The following is a 16,397-nucleotide window of genomic DNA, read 5'->3' as shown; positions in this document are numbered from 1 at the left end:
ATCCAAGCCGTCGAGTTAGTTTCTTCATTTTCACTCTCGCTATAAACATCAGCATAATTGAGCTTTCCTTCTTGCAACAATAATGCCTTTTTTTCTAAAAAAATGGCTGTGAGAACATAACCAAGGCACTTATCACTTAATGCTCGGAAGTGGTGCTGCTTTTGAACATACGGAATTGGCTGGATCATCTTCCATCTGTTATTAAGTTTTTCCTTGTTGTTGTCTATGTCATCTATTGCAATAAAGAAAATCTTCATACCTTTAACTTTTGATTTCAAATATTGTCATTATTGCAGACCAAAGCATTCTTTTTGCTGAACCTCCCACCCCGTCCATTGCACCCTTTCCATGGCTAGTCGCAAAGAAATTCCATTCCACCTCGACTCCCCAATTTTTAGAAAATCACAAGAATTATTCGCACTAAACATTTCGGTGCATAGTGACTTTAAATACAGTGATTCTTTTGTAGCTTCACGTATACCGATATACGCAGCCTAAGTTGAACTTAGAGCTATAGTTTTCTGCTTTTGACACTCCCATGATATGGGTCCTCCAGCTAACATGAAAATATAGCTATAAAATGATTTTCTATCACATTGATTATTGGCCCAGTCAGCATCCACAAAACCAGTCATCGGATCACATGATTTTTTAAAAATAATACCTAGATTTATTGTCCCATTTAAATATTTTAGCACTCTTTTAGCACTCAGCCAATGATCTTTTGTATGATTTTTGTTAAATTGGCTAAGGAAAGAAACCGGGAAAGAAATATCTGGTCTTGTGCACACCGCAAGATACATGATAGATCCTATCAACTGCTGATATGAAACGTCAACAAATTCTCCATCAACAGGAAATTTTTGACCTTGCTCTAAAGGTGTTTTTGCAGCATTACAATTTGACATTTCAAATCTATCAAGTACCTTCTTAATGTATTGTTCCTGGCTGATTTTTAATTCGCCCTTTGAACGATTTCTTTCAATTTTTATCCCTAAAATGTGGGATATCGGGCCAAGGTCCTTGATATGGAAATTTTTATTCAATTCTATTTTTAAACGTTGTGCCTCATTGTGGTCATTGTAGAAAACAAAAAAATCGTCAACATAAAGCGCCACAATCACAATAGAATCTGCCGAATTTTTAAAGAAAATACACGGTTCAATTCGTGATTGCACAAAACTTAATTTTAAAAGTACATTTCGCGCTTTTTCGTACCATAATTTAGCCGATTGCTTCAAGCCATATAGAGCCTTTTTGAGTAGACAAACTTTATTTTCCGATCCTGGCTCTATAAAACCTTCAGGCTGACACATAAAAATTTCCTCATCAATTTCCCCATTCAAGAAAGCAGTCTCTACATCTAAATGATCTGCATCTAAGTTTAATTTAACAGTCATTGCTAGTAATAATCTTAAATTACTAAACCTAATAACAGGAGAAAAAGTCTCTGAATAATCTACCCCATATTTTTGGGTGAAGCCCTTTGCTACCAGTCTAGCTTTAAGCCTTATTATATTCCCCTTATTGTCTCTCTTTATCGTGAAAACCCACTTGTTTTTTACAATATTTTTGTTATTGGGTTTATCAACCAATTCCCAAGCATTATTTGCTTTGAGTGCATCAAGTTCGTTTTGAATTGCTTTTCTCCACTCTTTGCTACTCGCGCTTGACAATGCTTCAGAAATGGTAACAGGTTCCAAATTATCTGATATGCTTAACATGGAAACATCTGAATCATAATCACTAATATAATCACCATACCTTTCCGGTTTGCCAGTTACGCGTTTGGGATACCTGGGTTCTTGGTTTTGGCACTCACTCTCACTCGCGTCACGTTCACCGTCACTCACTGTTACTTCGCTGTTTTCTTCTGTAGTTTCCTGTTGAAGATCAGGAGCCTCAGCCGCTGTATTTTCTGTGCCATAATCAGCATCCGCATCTTCCGGTGTTATCTCCAAGGAAACAGTATCCTTTGTAGTAGATACACTAGGAGTATTTGGTGCAATGTTGCCCGAGAGTTTGTCTTCCAAAAATATTACATCCCTGGCTATTTTTAGACTGTGGTCAATTGGGTCTAAAAGTCGGTATGCACTGCTCGTCTCGGAATATCCGACAAAAACATACTCTTTACTCTTGTCGTCAAGTTTTTTCCTTTTGATGTCAGGTACATGAACAAAAGTACGGCACCCGAAGATCCTGAGGTGGCTCAGATCTTGCTTTTTTCCGGTCCATTTTTCTTCCGGTGTTGTACCGTGTAATTTTTTAGTTGGTGATCGATTCAGCAAATATACAGTCGTATTGGTGGCCTCTGCCCACATCTGCTTTGAACTTTTGGATTCAGCAAGCATAGAACGTACCTTTTCCATTATAGTCCGATTGTAGCGTTCAGCTACCCCGTTCTGTTGAGGACTATAAGGTACTGTTGTTTCGTGTTTGATACCCCGATCACTGAGGAACTTTTTTAATTGCTCGTTGCAGTATTCTCCCCCATTATCAGTTCTCAGAACTTTAATTCTTCTTCCAGTTTGATTTTCTATCATGGAGCAGAAGTTCTTAAAAATCNTGCCAGTTACGCGTTTGGGATACCTGGGTTCTTGGTTTTGGCACTCACCCTCACTCGCGTCACGTTCACCATCACTCACTGTTACTTCGCTGTTTTTTTCTGTAGTTTCCTGTTGAAGATCAGGAGCCTCAGCCGCTGTATTTTCTGTGCCATAATCAGCATCCGCATCTTCCGGTGTTATCTCCAAGAAAACAGTATCCTTTGTAGTAGATGCACTAGGAGTATTTGGTGCAATGTTGCCCGAGAGTTTGTCTTCCAAAAATATTACATCCCTGGCTATTTTTAGACTGTGGTCAATTGGGTCTAAGGGTCGGTATGCACTGCTCGTCTCAGAATATCCGACAAGAACATACTCTTTACTCTTGTCGTCAAGTTTTTTCCTTTTGATGTCAGGTACATGAACAAAAGCACGGCACCCGAAGATCCTGAGGTGGCTCAGATCTTGCTTTTTTCCGGTCCATTTTTCTTCCGGTGTGGTACCGTGTAATTTTTTAGTTGGTGATCGATTCAGCAAATATACAGCCGTATTGGTGGCCTCTGCCCACATCTGCTTTGAACTTTTGGAATCAGCAAGCATAGAACGTACCTTTTCCATTATAGTCCGATTGTAGCGTTCAGCTACCCCGTTCTGTTGAGGACTATAAGGTACTGTTGTTTCGTGTTTGATACCCCGATCACTGAGGAACTTTTTTAATTGCTTGTTGCAGTATTCTCCCCCATTATCAGTTCCCAGAACTTTAATTCTTCTTCCAGTTTGATTTTCTATCATGGAGCAGAAGTTCTTAAAAATGTCTGAAACTTCACTTTTATTTTTTAGAAAATAACAAAACATTTTCCTTGTATTACCGTCAATTAAAGTGAAGATATACCTTTTTTTACCCCATGATTCCACTTCCATAGGACCCATAAGGTCCGAATGGATTAAATCAAGCTTATTTCGGGCAACTCCCTTGTATTTTTTATAGGGAAAAAGTTTTCGAGCATGCTTGCCCTTGATGCAATTTTCACATTGTTGTGGTTCTTTATTTTCATTATAGAACACATCAGTAGCTAGACCATTTTTTAGCAAGGACATGGCTGTAATGGTTCAGGTGACCTAATCGTCTATGCCATAGCATTTGGATATTTTGAACCTTTGCTGCATTTACCTGTTCTATTGCAACATCCAACTTGTATAGGCCATTTACGTTTGTCGCAGTAGCCACTGGTTCTCCCTTAATGCTACATTTTCCATCGTCTAGTATTTTGCATCCTTCGGAATCAAAATAGACACAGTATCCTTTTGAAACTATTGAATTCACTGATAACAAATTTGCTGAAAGATTTGGAACATATTTAATTTTTGATATGCTTCTTTCATCACCGCACGGTTTCAATTTTACGACACTGTTTCCAGTACCACAAACAGACAGTTTTGAATTGTTAGCCAGAATCACTTCCTGCCCCAGCCTTCGTCTGTCAGGTCCAAAAGGTGTTCACCCTTACCAGTCATGTGAGAGGTAGCTCCACTATTGATATACCATGCCTGGTCACGCACATTATTTACGCTTAAAGCTGCCGTAAATACAGCTTTTTTCCCACCTTTATTGTAATTGTCAGGATAATCATGTTCCGTACAATCTTCCAATCTAGGTTGCCCAGTCCACAACCAAGCTTCTTAATCGCCAGCTTCTGTAGGTTATTCTCCAGAAGATGTCTGCGGAGTTCCATTACTGCGTCCCAAAGGTCTCTATAAGTTGGTTTATCAGAGCATCTTCCTTTAGTTACTAGCTAATAGATATTGCATCGTCCGTCAGGCAGGCACAACAGTCTTCTTCCCTTCTGTACTTGGTTTTCAAGATGTTCCAAACTGCCAAATCTGCGTTTTAACTCGAACGCGATACCACGGTTCATTCTGAGATGCTTTGAAACGCAATGGGCCAGAGAATATTCCTTAGATATAGCAAAGAGGTCTCGCCGGATTTCTTGCGTCAATCCAAATCTCCTGTTAACATGGGGGCCTTCCTTCATGAACTCATCGAATGTGGGCTCGGAAGGAATAGTTCTTAATAATCTGGCCCGCGCCTCCTCTCCATTTGCACCGCCGAGTAAAATGGACTACCTTCGGTTTTCTATTTGGAGTTTTCTTAATTCTGTCGATCACGTCGTTAACCCTCTTCACTATCTCATAGGGTCCTTCCGAATTCTGTTGGAACTTTGGTGATAGTCCACGGCGACGACGAGGATTATGTAACCGAACAAGTTCTCCAGTTTGGTAACCACCTGCTGTAGCCTTGATATCGCAGTTTTCTTTAATTCAGTCACTAGCAATCTGCATATGCAGAGGAACCGACTCGTGGACATCGTTAAGCTTTTTTCGGAGGTTGGTAACATAATCTTCTCAAGCCAAGTCATCTCCTGGTTTACAGTCGAATTAGAGGTCACAAGGTAGTCGTAACTCTCTTCCAAAAAGGACACTGGCAGGTGTTTGGCCAGTCGTTTCGTGGACAGATGAACGGTATGCCATTAAAAATAAAGGCAAATAGCGGCCCCAGTCCCTTTGGTGAGCAGACACTACCTTGGAGAGATATTTAATGAAGGTCCGTTTCATTCGTTCATCCATGCCGTCCGATTGAGAATGGAATGAAGTAGTTCGGGTTTTCTTTATTCCTAGGAGCTCGCATATTCCACGGAATATAGCCGATTCGAAATTTCTCCCTTGGTCTGAGTGCAATTTCTAGGGCACCCCAAAACGACTGATCAACTCTTTCACCAGCTTCTCAACTATGGTTTCCGACTCCTGGTTCGGAAGGGCATAGGCTTCAACCTTCTTGTTAAAATAGTCCGTAACGACCACGATGTACTTGTTACCCGTCTCGGACTCTGGGAATAGACCCGCCACATCGATTGCTATTGTTGGAAGGGGCCACCGACATTGTATTGACGCTTTGGCGCCCTTGGTCCCTTATTCGCAGCACAGGTGGTACACTTCTAACACCACTTCTTGACATGTTCACCCAATAAAATCGCTCTCGAACATTCCCAGGCGTCTTATTCACTCCAAAATGGCCACCAGATGATCCATCATGAAGATACTGCAACACCTCTCTAACCTTTTTTCGAGGAATAACCAGTTGCTTTCTACCTTCCTCTCTATCTGGACTTTCAACAACACGCTTTAGGATGGCACTGAGTCCATAACAATTTTAGTACTTGGGTACAGAAAGAAATTTGTTGCCACGTTGGTCGTTTTCCGTCTTTTTTCCATTCCATCACCTTCTTCAAATCCGGGTCGTTTTCTTGGTCGTGTTTTATATTTTCAGGTAACCACTCGTCATCGATTACCTTGACGCGTCGAATTGCTTCTTCATTCTTTTCCATTGGATCACACTGCTTGCAGTCTGTTTGAGAAGATCTTCTGGAGAGTGCATCGGCATTCTTGTGTCCGGTTCCAAGCCGGTGCTCTACGTCAAAATCATATTCCTATAGCTTCTCAATCCATTGAACTACCTGGCCTCCGCATTCTTGAAATTCAGAAGCCACTTTAAAGCTGAATGATCGGTGTGTGGGGTGAATTTTTGCCCATATAGGTATTGTTGCGTCCGTCACGCGTTTTTTAGACTACCATTCATTTTTTCATGGCAAATTATCCCTTTTCGTCACGATCATTTAAAATTGCTTACAATCCACATACAATTGTTAAAATAGAACACTTTTGGAAACCTTTTTTTATTGCCTTGTCATAAATAATTCTACTATTCATAAATCTCAAGTCCATAAATTTCGAAAGTCCTTATTTATGGCTTTATTACTCTTTTCATACCCTTCCACGAACGTCAATTTCTCTTACTACAACTTTTGCTTGTATATGCATTTTCTTAATATCGCCTTTCCTATTCTTTTCTAACAATATCAACTATCTCCGCCCACTACCCCCGAAATTTGAATTCACTTATCTCGACCACACCTTTTTCCCCTTCTAACTTCTCAATCGAGAAAACTATAAAGTAAGTACAAAAAAAGAAAGAAAAAGTACAAAAGTACGCAACAAGTACGAAAGTACGCAACGATAACGCTCACTTCACTCCCCAATTGCCAAATCATCAAAATTTGTAAAATCAACTGTTTGTACCATAACCATATTACCTTGTAAATAAAGTTATTAAGTGTTGTTATAATTATTGGACTACATTATCAATTCATCAAACCAAAAATCAAGCCTAACAAAAGAAAATCACCTATACTCCGGTAATTCGTAGTGTAGGAGTTAAAACAGGTATTTATAAAAATGTTCTGCACCTTTGACTACATCTCTCGCCTAGTGACACACTAGTTTCTTTCGGCTTTTGATAAGGTCTTGCTAAAATAGCCGATTACCTTCTCTTGGCCATCTTGTAACTGCGAAAGAACGGCTCTCATTCCCACATTGCCTACGTCGGTGTCCAATATGAACATTCCATTGGGCCGAGGATATACCAGTACGGGGGCTGTGATTAAAGCCTGCTTCAAAGTTCCAAATGCTGTTTGACAATCCGAATACTAATGAAATTTGCGGTCATTTTCGGTTAAACGTGTCAAAGCTTTGGCGATATTGGCGAATCCATAAACATAGCGGCGATAATATGTGCACAATCCCAAGAAGCTTCTTATGTCGTGGACAGTTTCAGGCACTGGCCGTTCCTTCACGGCCTTTATCTTCTCTGGATCCACGGCCACGCCCTTCGCTAATACATCATGTCCCAAGTAAGAAACCTCTTTGTTGAAAGGGTGGCACTTTTTCGGACTGAGTTTCAAATTAGCCTCACGTAACCGCTGGAAAACCGCTTGCAAATTCTGCAGGTGTTCATTAAAGGTGCTTCCAATCACTATAATGTCATCCAAGTATACCAAGCAGGTCTTTCCAATTTGATCACTCAAGATTTTCTACATCAACCTTTCGAACGTCGCCGAGACATTGCATGGCCACGCCCTTCGAAGTATGAAACTTCTTCGCGGAAAAGGTGGCACTTTTTCGGTCTGAGTTTCAAATTGGCCTCACGTAACCGCTGGAATACCGCTTGCAAATTCTGCAGGTGTTCATTAAAGGTGTTTCCAATCACTATGATGTCATCCAAGTATACCAAGCGGATAAGTGTCTTTCTTGGTTACGTTGTTGAGCTGTCGGTAATCCACACAAAAACGGGTTGTCCCATCCTTAACCAATACTACCGGTGATGTCCATGGACTTGAGGATGGTTCAATAATGCCGGTCTCCTGCATTTCGTGGATTATTCACTCTGCTTCTTCCTTCTTGACCAGGGGCAATCGTCTACGTCTTTGACGAATAGGCTGCGCATTGCCGGTATTGATCTTCTGTTTTACGATATTGGCCCTTCCCCTACCATTCTTGTCAGTCTCAAAGGCGCCGGCATTCTGACAAAGTAGATGTTGCACTTTGCATTTCTGTTTACTCGTTAGATTCCTACAATATCTGTCAATCACTCCACTTATTTCAACAGGTATTGTTTCAGAATTTACCTTTCGGTTTACAGCCTCCTCTATCTTTGATGAAATATAATTCTTCGCGATTCAATCTCAGAACGCGTCTTCATGTCATAATCGTATTTTTTGTAAAACGTCCACTCGATGGTCAAAGACAGTCTTACCGATTTCAAGTAACACGTTAGCTTCGCCATGAACAACCACTTTTTATACGGTAGCCGTACGCAGAACCCACTTAGTTGACACAATATGGTTAGAACCCTTGACTAGGCTGGGTTTTACTATGCTCCTAGGGCCCCTGTGTTCAAAAGAAACACACACAACAAAGATTGTCATTCTGGTGCTTTTTGGTCTTTTTGTCCGCGGGTCAACTAGTTTTCCTGCTGTTGACGTCGAGTACTTGGGGGAAGGAGTACTTTCCTTGCACTGCCTCCTCGTATGACCTAGTTCGCCACAATTCCAACATCTCAGCTTCCGAGTTTCTTTATCGAACTGAGAGATGATTCGGCAGACGGTTTCTTTTAAAGATTCTGACGAATCCGTTTCTTCACATAGTAGCCGAACCATTCCCTGTTTGCTATAGGCCCATTTAACAGTTTCGTACTCCAATGCACGAGCCAATGCATCAGGTAGTGTCTTAGGTCGGTCAAAGCGTATTCGTTTTTGAGTATCACTGTCCCGAAGTCCATCAATAAATGCCTCCACTGCCAACCTTTCCATCACTTCTTCAAGAGTATTAGGATATGCCAGTCGAGACAGTCTCGCAATATCGGCCTCTAATTCTTAAAGGGATTCCGTTGGTTTCTGCTGACGGGTTTTCAGTTGGATGTGACACACCGTCAACGGTCAACGCCGTGGATTTTTCTGCAGGCGCCCAGTTATTCGCCTTAGCAGCCACCTCGAATTGCTTGTGGTATGTGGTCCATGAGGACTTTCCGTCAAACGTTGGTTTTACTCGTGTTCTTGACTCTATTCCGCTTCCTTGACTGATTTGGTTGGTTTCGTTGAGTGTACTAAATGCGCCAACATCCCCTTCGATTGGTTTTATCTTTTCATTAAAACTCAATTCTTTCAGCACTTTTATCTTCTCTTCTGTTTCTTGAATATTCTTATTAAATTTTTCTTCCCATTTATTCTCCAAACTTTTAGTGTTTNAACAGTTACTGTTTTCTTCTAATTTTCTTTCCAGACTTTTCATCATTTGCGACAATTCGCCTTCGAAAAAGAACGTTTCAGGATCATTTCCATTCTTTTTCAACGCCTTCGCGAGCCGCCACTGAAGTTTCCGGTTATCGCTTCATCCCGTTCTTCTAATTCCCTTCTTAACTCGGCTACTTTTAATTCGTACAACTTCTTTGCCATTGTAATGTCTTTTACTCAACCCCACACCTAACACCAGTTGTAATATTCAGGAGTGTAACAAAATTAACTTCTAAGGCTGATAACGACAAAACTATTTATTTACACTAATTATTAACGAACTTAAAAACATTATTAAATTATTACTAAACTTAGGCTATGAATTATTCTATTTATTTACACTACTGTTGGTGTACCACTATTCACTGCGCTATTTATTTCACTGCTATCAGTCAATTTATTTCTGGATTCACTTCTGCAACCGTCAATTTATTTCTTCCAACTTTCGGCGATCTCTTCCTTTAAATACTCTGTTGTTTACTTTCTGGAACCTTCTGGAAACATCCGGGTAGTTTCCTAACTTCTTTAAATCTCTGCATTTGAAGCACCTCTTTCTTTGTCGTTCGTGACAAGTGTTAGATATGCTGGGTTCTTCAGATTGAGGTTTAAATTTAGATAGTCTCTGCTGTAGTTCAATAGGCATTCCAAATGTTTTCAAAAACGTCCTTTCATTTTTATCAATATTATTATTATTGTTATAAATTATCTTTGAATTAATTGCTGCCATTTTTAAAATAACGAAAACAATAACTATTGGCCACCTGCGTACATTGCTACATTGTTAAGTAGCACATAATTTGTCTATAATATCGACTCCCGACTATGTAGCATTATAATCTATAATAGCTTCCGTCTTTCCCATTTCTTAATCGACTTGATCGTCGTAATAAATGCTGGACAGAATAAGAACTTTTTTTGATTTTTGTTTGGGACATTAGCGAACAATCTTTATGAAAACAGAATATTTTTGCTTTTCTGTTCGTGATTTAGAGTTGATGAAATTTGGAGAAATTTGATGTTTTTTTTATTTATCGTGTCCAATAAGGATAACTTAGTTTCTTTTAGATATTGTAGCTATTCTACATTTGTGAACCAATTGTCACAAGTTATGTTACGTCCGGTCTCATATATTGGTCTTGCTAGTCTAGCAACTACATCAAATGACTTATTACTTACATTGTAATCACCTGGTTGTTTTCCTGCATATGTCTCTAAATTATACGAATAAAATGTTTTCGCGTCCACTAGTGGCTATATTTTATTTTGTTGGGCTTTGATGGTATATATTGGCGAAATGAACCTATTCCTCGGAAGCCTTCTAACTTTTCATATATTGTGACATCTGTTCCCAGTGAATAATGGTTTTGGCAATGGTGAAATAGTTTTCTAATAGCAGCAAGCTTATCAATAGGTTTTGTGGATGATCTAGTATTATAATCATCAAATCGTATGCATCTAATGAGAAACTTAAATCTTTTGAAATTCATTACTAAACGAAAACGTTCCACTCCAAAGCCATCTTCTTCCCATAACTCTTCAAGAAGCTGTCTATTACTTCTCAAGACACCAGCTAGATAAAGTAAACCAATCACTGCTTCTATTTCGACTGTATATGTTTCTTTTGCATCTGTTTCACGCTAAAATTTATCTTCTATCTTTTTAATATATCTATTGGTATATACCATTATAATTTTTTATTATATCGTTAGAAATAAAACATTTCCAACATTCAGTAGCAGTTTTAGCGTTTGTGGCTTCACCAATGACACCAGGCAACTTCACTAGTACATTGTGATTCTGCCGTCTCACTCTCAAATTTGGTTTTATTTTCGACCAGGTTGCTGCCATTCTTTTACCAGTCTCTGCAAATTTCACGAATAAAAAATGTCCAATCTTGAAATTATCTGGTTTTAAAACTTCATCTTCGGATGTGACAACTTCCGGAAAATCGATTTCATCGCCACTATTGTCTAATTCTTTCCACTGTTATTCAGTCACTTGAGTCTTGATCCATCACTTTAACTTTATGCCTATGTTCTTTAGTTTTAATCTTTTTTTAAAGTGAAACATCCCCTCAAATTTTTTCATCCATCTATCGCATTACAACCGACCGCGGAGTAGGGGTAAAAGTGAAAGGCGCTCGGTAGATGATGAACTGAACTGAATATTGTTCTCAGTTTTTAATATGCGTCTCTCATTTGAATGATGGTATTTGTTATGTATTCGTACTCTCATACGCAGATTAAAATTAAAATTTATAGTTGGATATTTTGTCTACTATTGATGTCCCATTATCATTCCCATTTTCCAATCATTAAGGTAGGATTAAGAAAGCGATTTTAATTTTAATACCCTAAATCGAATAATTTTCCGAAAATTTACAGTTAAATGCCTACAATCCGAAAAGTTTCACTTGCATCGTTGTTTCATAAAACCATACAATCGTTTTCTATTCTCTAATTCGCTTTCTTTCAAATTTAGCCTTTTCATTTTCTGCTTTCGCTATTGCTTTTTCTTCCTCTAGATAAAGCCATTTGTCTAAAGTCAACTGCTATATCGAGTATTGGAAGATATGTGTAGCGCTAGGGCTAGTGCTATTAGAATAATTTGATGTTCCAGGAAAAATTTATTTAATGGGGGTTAAAGTATGTCCAACTAGGAATACAACCATAAGCATTTGTATTTTGATTTTTCAATACTCTAAAAAAACATTGGAGAAATACTAACTACTTTGCAGTTATTTTCGCTTTTGCCAAGTTCCCATCCTTGTTGTTTGATGTATCCTATCGTATTTAAATATTGTTAAGGGAGGTGCAAATTTTCCTGAGGCATTTACGGTAAAAAGCGTTGTTACGTTTTCTTTATCTGACAAGGTTGTTTCTACGAGGCACGAGGATATTACTTTTTCGGAGTTACGACAAAATCTGTTTCTATGTCTATGTTAAAGACTATCTGGTTGATTCAATATATCAACTGCATTCATCTCTTCCAATGTTTTATAAACATATTCATCGAACTACTGTTGAATTTTTTCCTCCGTCACAGCGCCTCTACCTCCATGTATGTATTCAGTATTTATTTTATAAAGGTAGTTTTGTGTTTAACTTTTTAACTGACTAACCAGCTCTTGNAATATCGAACTATGTATTGTAATGTTCGTGGGTTTAACAAAATTAACTTCTAAGACTGACAACAACAAAAACTATTTATTTACACTAATTATTAAAGAACTTAAAAACACTATTAAATTATTACTAAACTTAGGTTATGAATTATTCTATTTATTTACACTACTGTTGATATACTACGATTCACTTCTGCAACTGTCAATTTATTTCTCCTTATCTCGGCGATCGTCTCTTTAAATACTCTTTTGTTTACTTTCTGGTACCTTCTGGAAATATCTGGATAGTTTATTTTTTCGATAGAATCGATAAGGCGTTCACGCACACATGTGCTCGACGGCACACAAACACACTCGTGCTCGCTACACTGCCCTTCCTTAAGGATGTTTCGTTCCGAAACATTTCCACTTTCCGTTTCGCAGAATCATGCCGGAATCTGCAGTTCTCGCCTTCACGACACCCGCTCCGGAAATAGAAGTAACAGTCGACGGTTTTCTCATGATTGATCCGATTCGGGTTATTACTGCAAACCAAAGTGTCCATTCTAGTACAGCGGAACAGGACAATAATTTTCGGTACAATCTTCCAATCTAGGTTGCTCAGTCCACAACCAAGCTTCTTAATCGCCAGCTTCTGTAGGTTATTCTCCAGAAGATGTCCGCGGAAATCCATTACTGCGTCCCAAAGGTCTCTATAAGTTGGTTTATCAGAGCATCTTCCTTTAGTTACTAGCTAATAGATATTGCATCGTTCGTCAGGCAGGCACAACAGTCTTCTTCCCTTCTTCCCCCTTCTGTACTTGGTTTTCAAGATGTTCCAAACTGCCAAATCTGCGTTTTAACTCGAACGCGATACTACGGTTCATTCTGAGATCCTTTGAAACGCAATGGGCCAGAGAATATTCCCTAGATATAGCAAAGAGGTCTCGTCGGATTTCTTGCGTGAATCCAAGTCTGTTAACATGGGGCCTTCCTTCATGAACTCTTCGAATGTAAGCTCGGAAGGAATAGTTCTTAATAATCTGGCCCTCGCCTCCTCTTCATTTGCACCGGCGAATGGAGCCAAGCAATTAAAATGGACTAACTTCGGCTTCCCATTTGGAGTTTTCTTAATTCTGTCGATCACGTCTTTAATCCTCGTCACTATCTCATAGGGTCGTTCCGAATTCTGTTGGAACTTAGGTGATAGTCCACGGCGACGACGAGGATTATACAACTAAACAAGATCTCTAGTTAGGTAACCACCTGCTGTAGCCTTGATATCGTAGTTTTCTTTAATTCTGTCACTAGCAATCTGCGTATGCAGACGAACCGACTATTGGATATCGTTAAGCTTTTTTCGGAGGTTGGTAGTACAATCTTCTCCAGCCAAGTCATCTACTGGTTTACAGCCGAATTGGAGGTCACAAGGTAGTCGTAACTCCCTTCCAAAAAGGACACTGGCAGGTGTTTGGCCAGTCGTTTCGTGGACAGATGAACGGTATGTCATTAAAAATAAAGGCAAATAGCGGTCCCAGTCCCTTTGGTGATCAGACACTACCTTGGAGAGATATTTAACGAAGGTCCGTTTCATTCGCTCAACCATGCCGTCCGATTATGAATGGAGTGGAGTAATTCCACGGAATATAGCCGATTCGAAATTTCTCCCTTGGTCTGAGCGCAACTTCAAGGGAACCCCAAAACGACTGATCTATGGTTTTGCTCGTGTTCTTGGCTCTATTCCGCTTCCTTGACTGATTTGGTTGGTTTCGTTGAGTGTACTAAATGCGCCAACATCCCCTTCGATTGGTTTTATCTTTTCATTAAAACTCAATTCTTTCAGCACTTTTATCTTCTCTTCTGTTTCTTGAATATTCTTATTAAATTTTTCTTCCCATTTATTCTGCAAACGTCTACTGTTTTCTTCCAATTCACGTTTCAAACTTTTACTAGTTTCTTCCAATTTTTCTTCCAATTTATTTTCTGAACTTTTGCTGTTTTCTTCTTTGCTTTCCAAACTTTTCATCATTTACGACAATTCGTCTTCGAATAGGATTCCGCTTTGTTACCGCTTGTAGCTTCATCCCGTTCTTCCAATTCTCTTCTTAACTCGGTTACTTTTAATTCGTACAACTTCTTTGCCATTGTAATGTTTTTTATTTAACCCCATACCTGACACCATTTGTAATGTTCGTAGGTTTAACAAAATTAACTTCTAATGCTGATAACAACACCAACCATTTATTTACACTATTATTAAAGAACTTGAAAACACTGCTAAACTTGGGTTATGATTTATTCTATTTATTTACACTACTGTTGATATATCACTATTCACTGCGCTATTTATTTCATTGCTATCACTGTCAATTTATTTCTGGATTCACTTCTGCAACAGTCAATTTATTTCTCCTTATCTCGGCGATCGTCTCTTCCTTTAAATACTCTTTTGTTTACTTTCTGTAACCTTCTGGAAATATCCGGAATTTTTTTTTCTTTGTACTGTTTAACTTCTTTCTCAGAACGCAGGTACGACACACACATTTATAAATACGGGGCACATGAAGAAAGGCGCCCGCGGCTAGTCGGCGAATCGATAAGCCGTTCACGCACACGTGTGCCCGATCGCACACAAACACACTCGTGCTCGCTACAGTATTAGAATATTAGTCGAGACTTCGAGATATAATCGCAGTAGCCGACGAAACGTCTGGACAAAATAGTTTACTTAGACCATGGCCCTATAGCCCGAATTTTTATTCTACTATTATTGTTCTTGCTATTTAAAACTTACAGTATCTTCTATATTGACCAATTACACTTAATTGTAATGTAAATGAGATCTATTAAACCGAGTTAATAAAAAAATAATCAAACTTTCTCCTAAAACGTAAGGTAACTGAATTCTGGTCAGTAATTATATCATATTACAATGAACTTGAATGAAAAACAATAAAAACATTGAAAACTGAACTTCTTCTTCAGCCGATTGATTAAAATAGCAATTAGGATAAACATATGCTAATCTTTCTTCTCGTCAACACATTGAAAATGTGCCCAATTCTTTCATTCTATTGAATCCATTTTTCTCTAGTGGTAGAGTTAGAGTAAAAATCACAGAATATGATTCAATACCATTCCAGTCCATTCTCTTCATCGATACTTCATCAGTGTGTTAAAGGACTTTCCTTCTAGCTGGGCTCTCGGACTTCTTACTTTTTTGTTTACCACCTATTCCCATTTCCTTTACTTTTTTCGTGGCCTTACTTCCTTTCTAATTTTTATTAGCTTGTTCTGCTAAAAGGTTTTTTTCCGGAGTTTCCGTTAGAAGAGCTGACTCTTATAGGCCCATTATTAACTACAATTAATCGGGGAAGTGCTTTAGGTATTGGTTTTATTAACTCCGGGGAGAACGGTACTGCATCGTTACTTCATGTTTGAGAAGTGAAGTAGTTTGAGAACTATAGCGGGGAGTAAGTTCTGGACTATACTGGCGTGACTCTTGTTGATGATTACCTGATAGACTAGGCTTATATCCACACTCTACACTGATTGTTTGCAGAATACCTGAATGACTTCGTTCATTTATTTTATATATTCTGTGGCTACATATATTTGCCACATATGTTTTTGTTACAATATGTTATCATTTTTGTATATAGCTTTGATATTTTTCCTAATTTCAACATTGTAATGTATAATTCAATTCTTTCTATTGTAAATATTTCCTATTGTTATTATGTAAATATCCTTTCAAATGTATCTTCTTAAAACCTTTTGTATCTGTACCTTTCTATTATTCTCTCTACAAATTACTTTATTACTTGTACTTTCCACTAATCCCTTAACATTTTAATTTCGTTTACTAACAGCATGAGGTGTATAATTCTTATTGCTTCTTAATTGCATTTTAATATTGGGTTTCTAGGTACATTGGGGCGAAATCTTTTTCTTAGTATTTCATCTAATCACTCTTTCCAAGTTTCATTCTCTTCTGATTCGATCCCTACTTTAGTTAAAATACTTCTAGCTCCACCCTTTTAATCTTCGTTAAAATTTATTTTCAAG

The sequence above is a fragment of the Agrilus planipennis genome, unplaced genomic scaffold, assembly GCF_000699045.2.
Source record: "Agrilus planipennis isolate EAB-ADULT unplaced genomic scaffold, Apla_2.0 scaffold273, whole genome shotgun sequence".
NCBI lineage: Eukaryota > Metazoa > Arthropoda > Insecta > Coleoptera > Buprestidae > Agrilus > Agrilus planipennis.
This window is presented reverse-complemented; position numbering follows the sequence as displayed.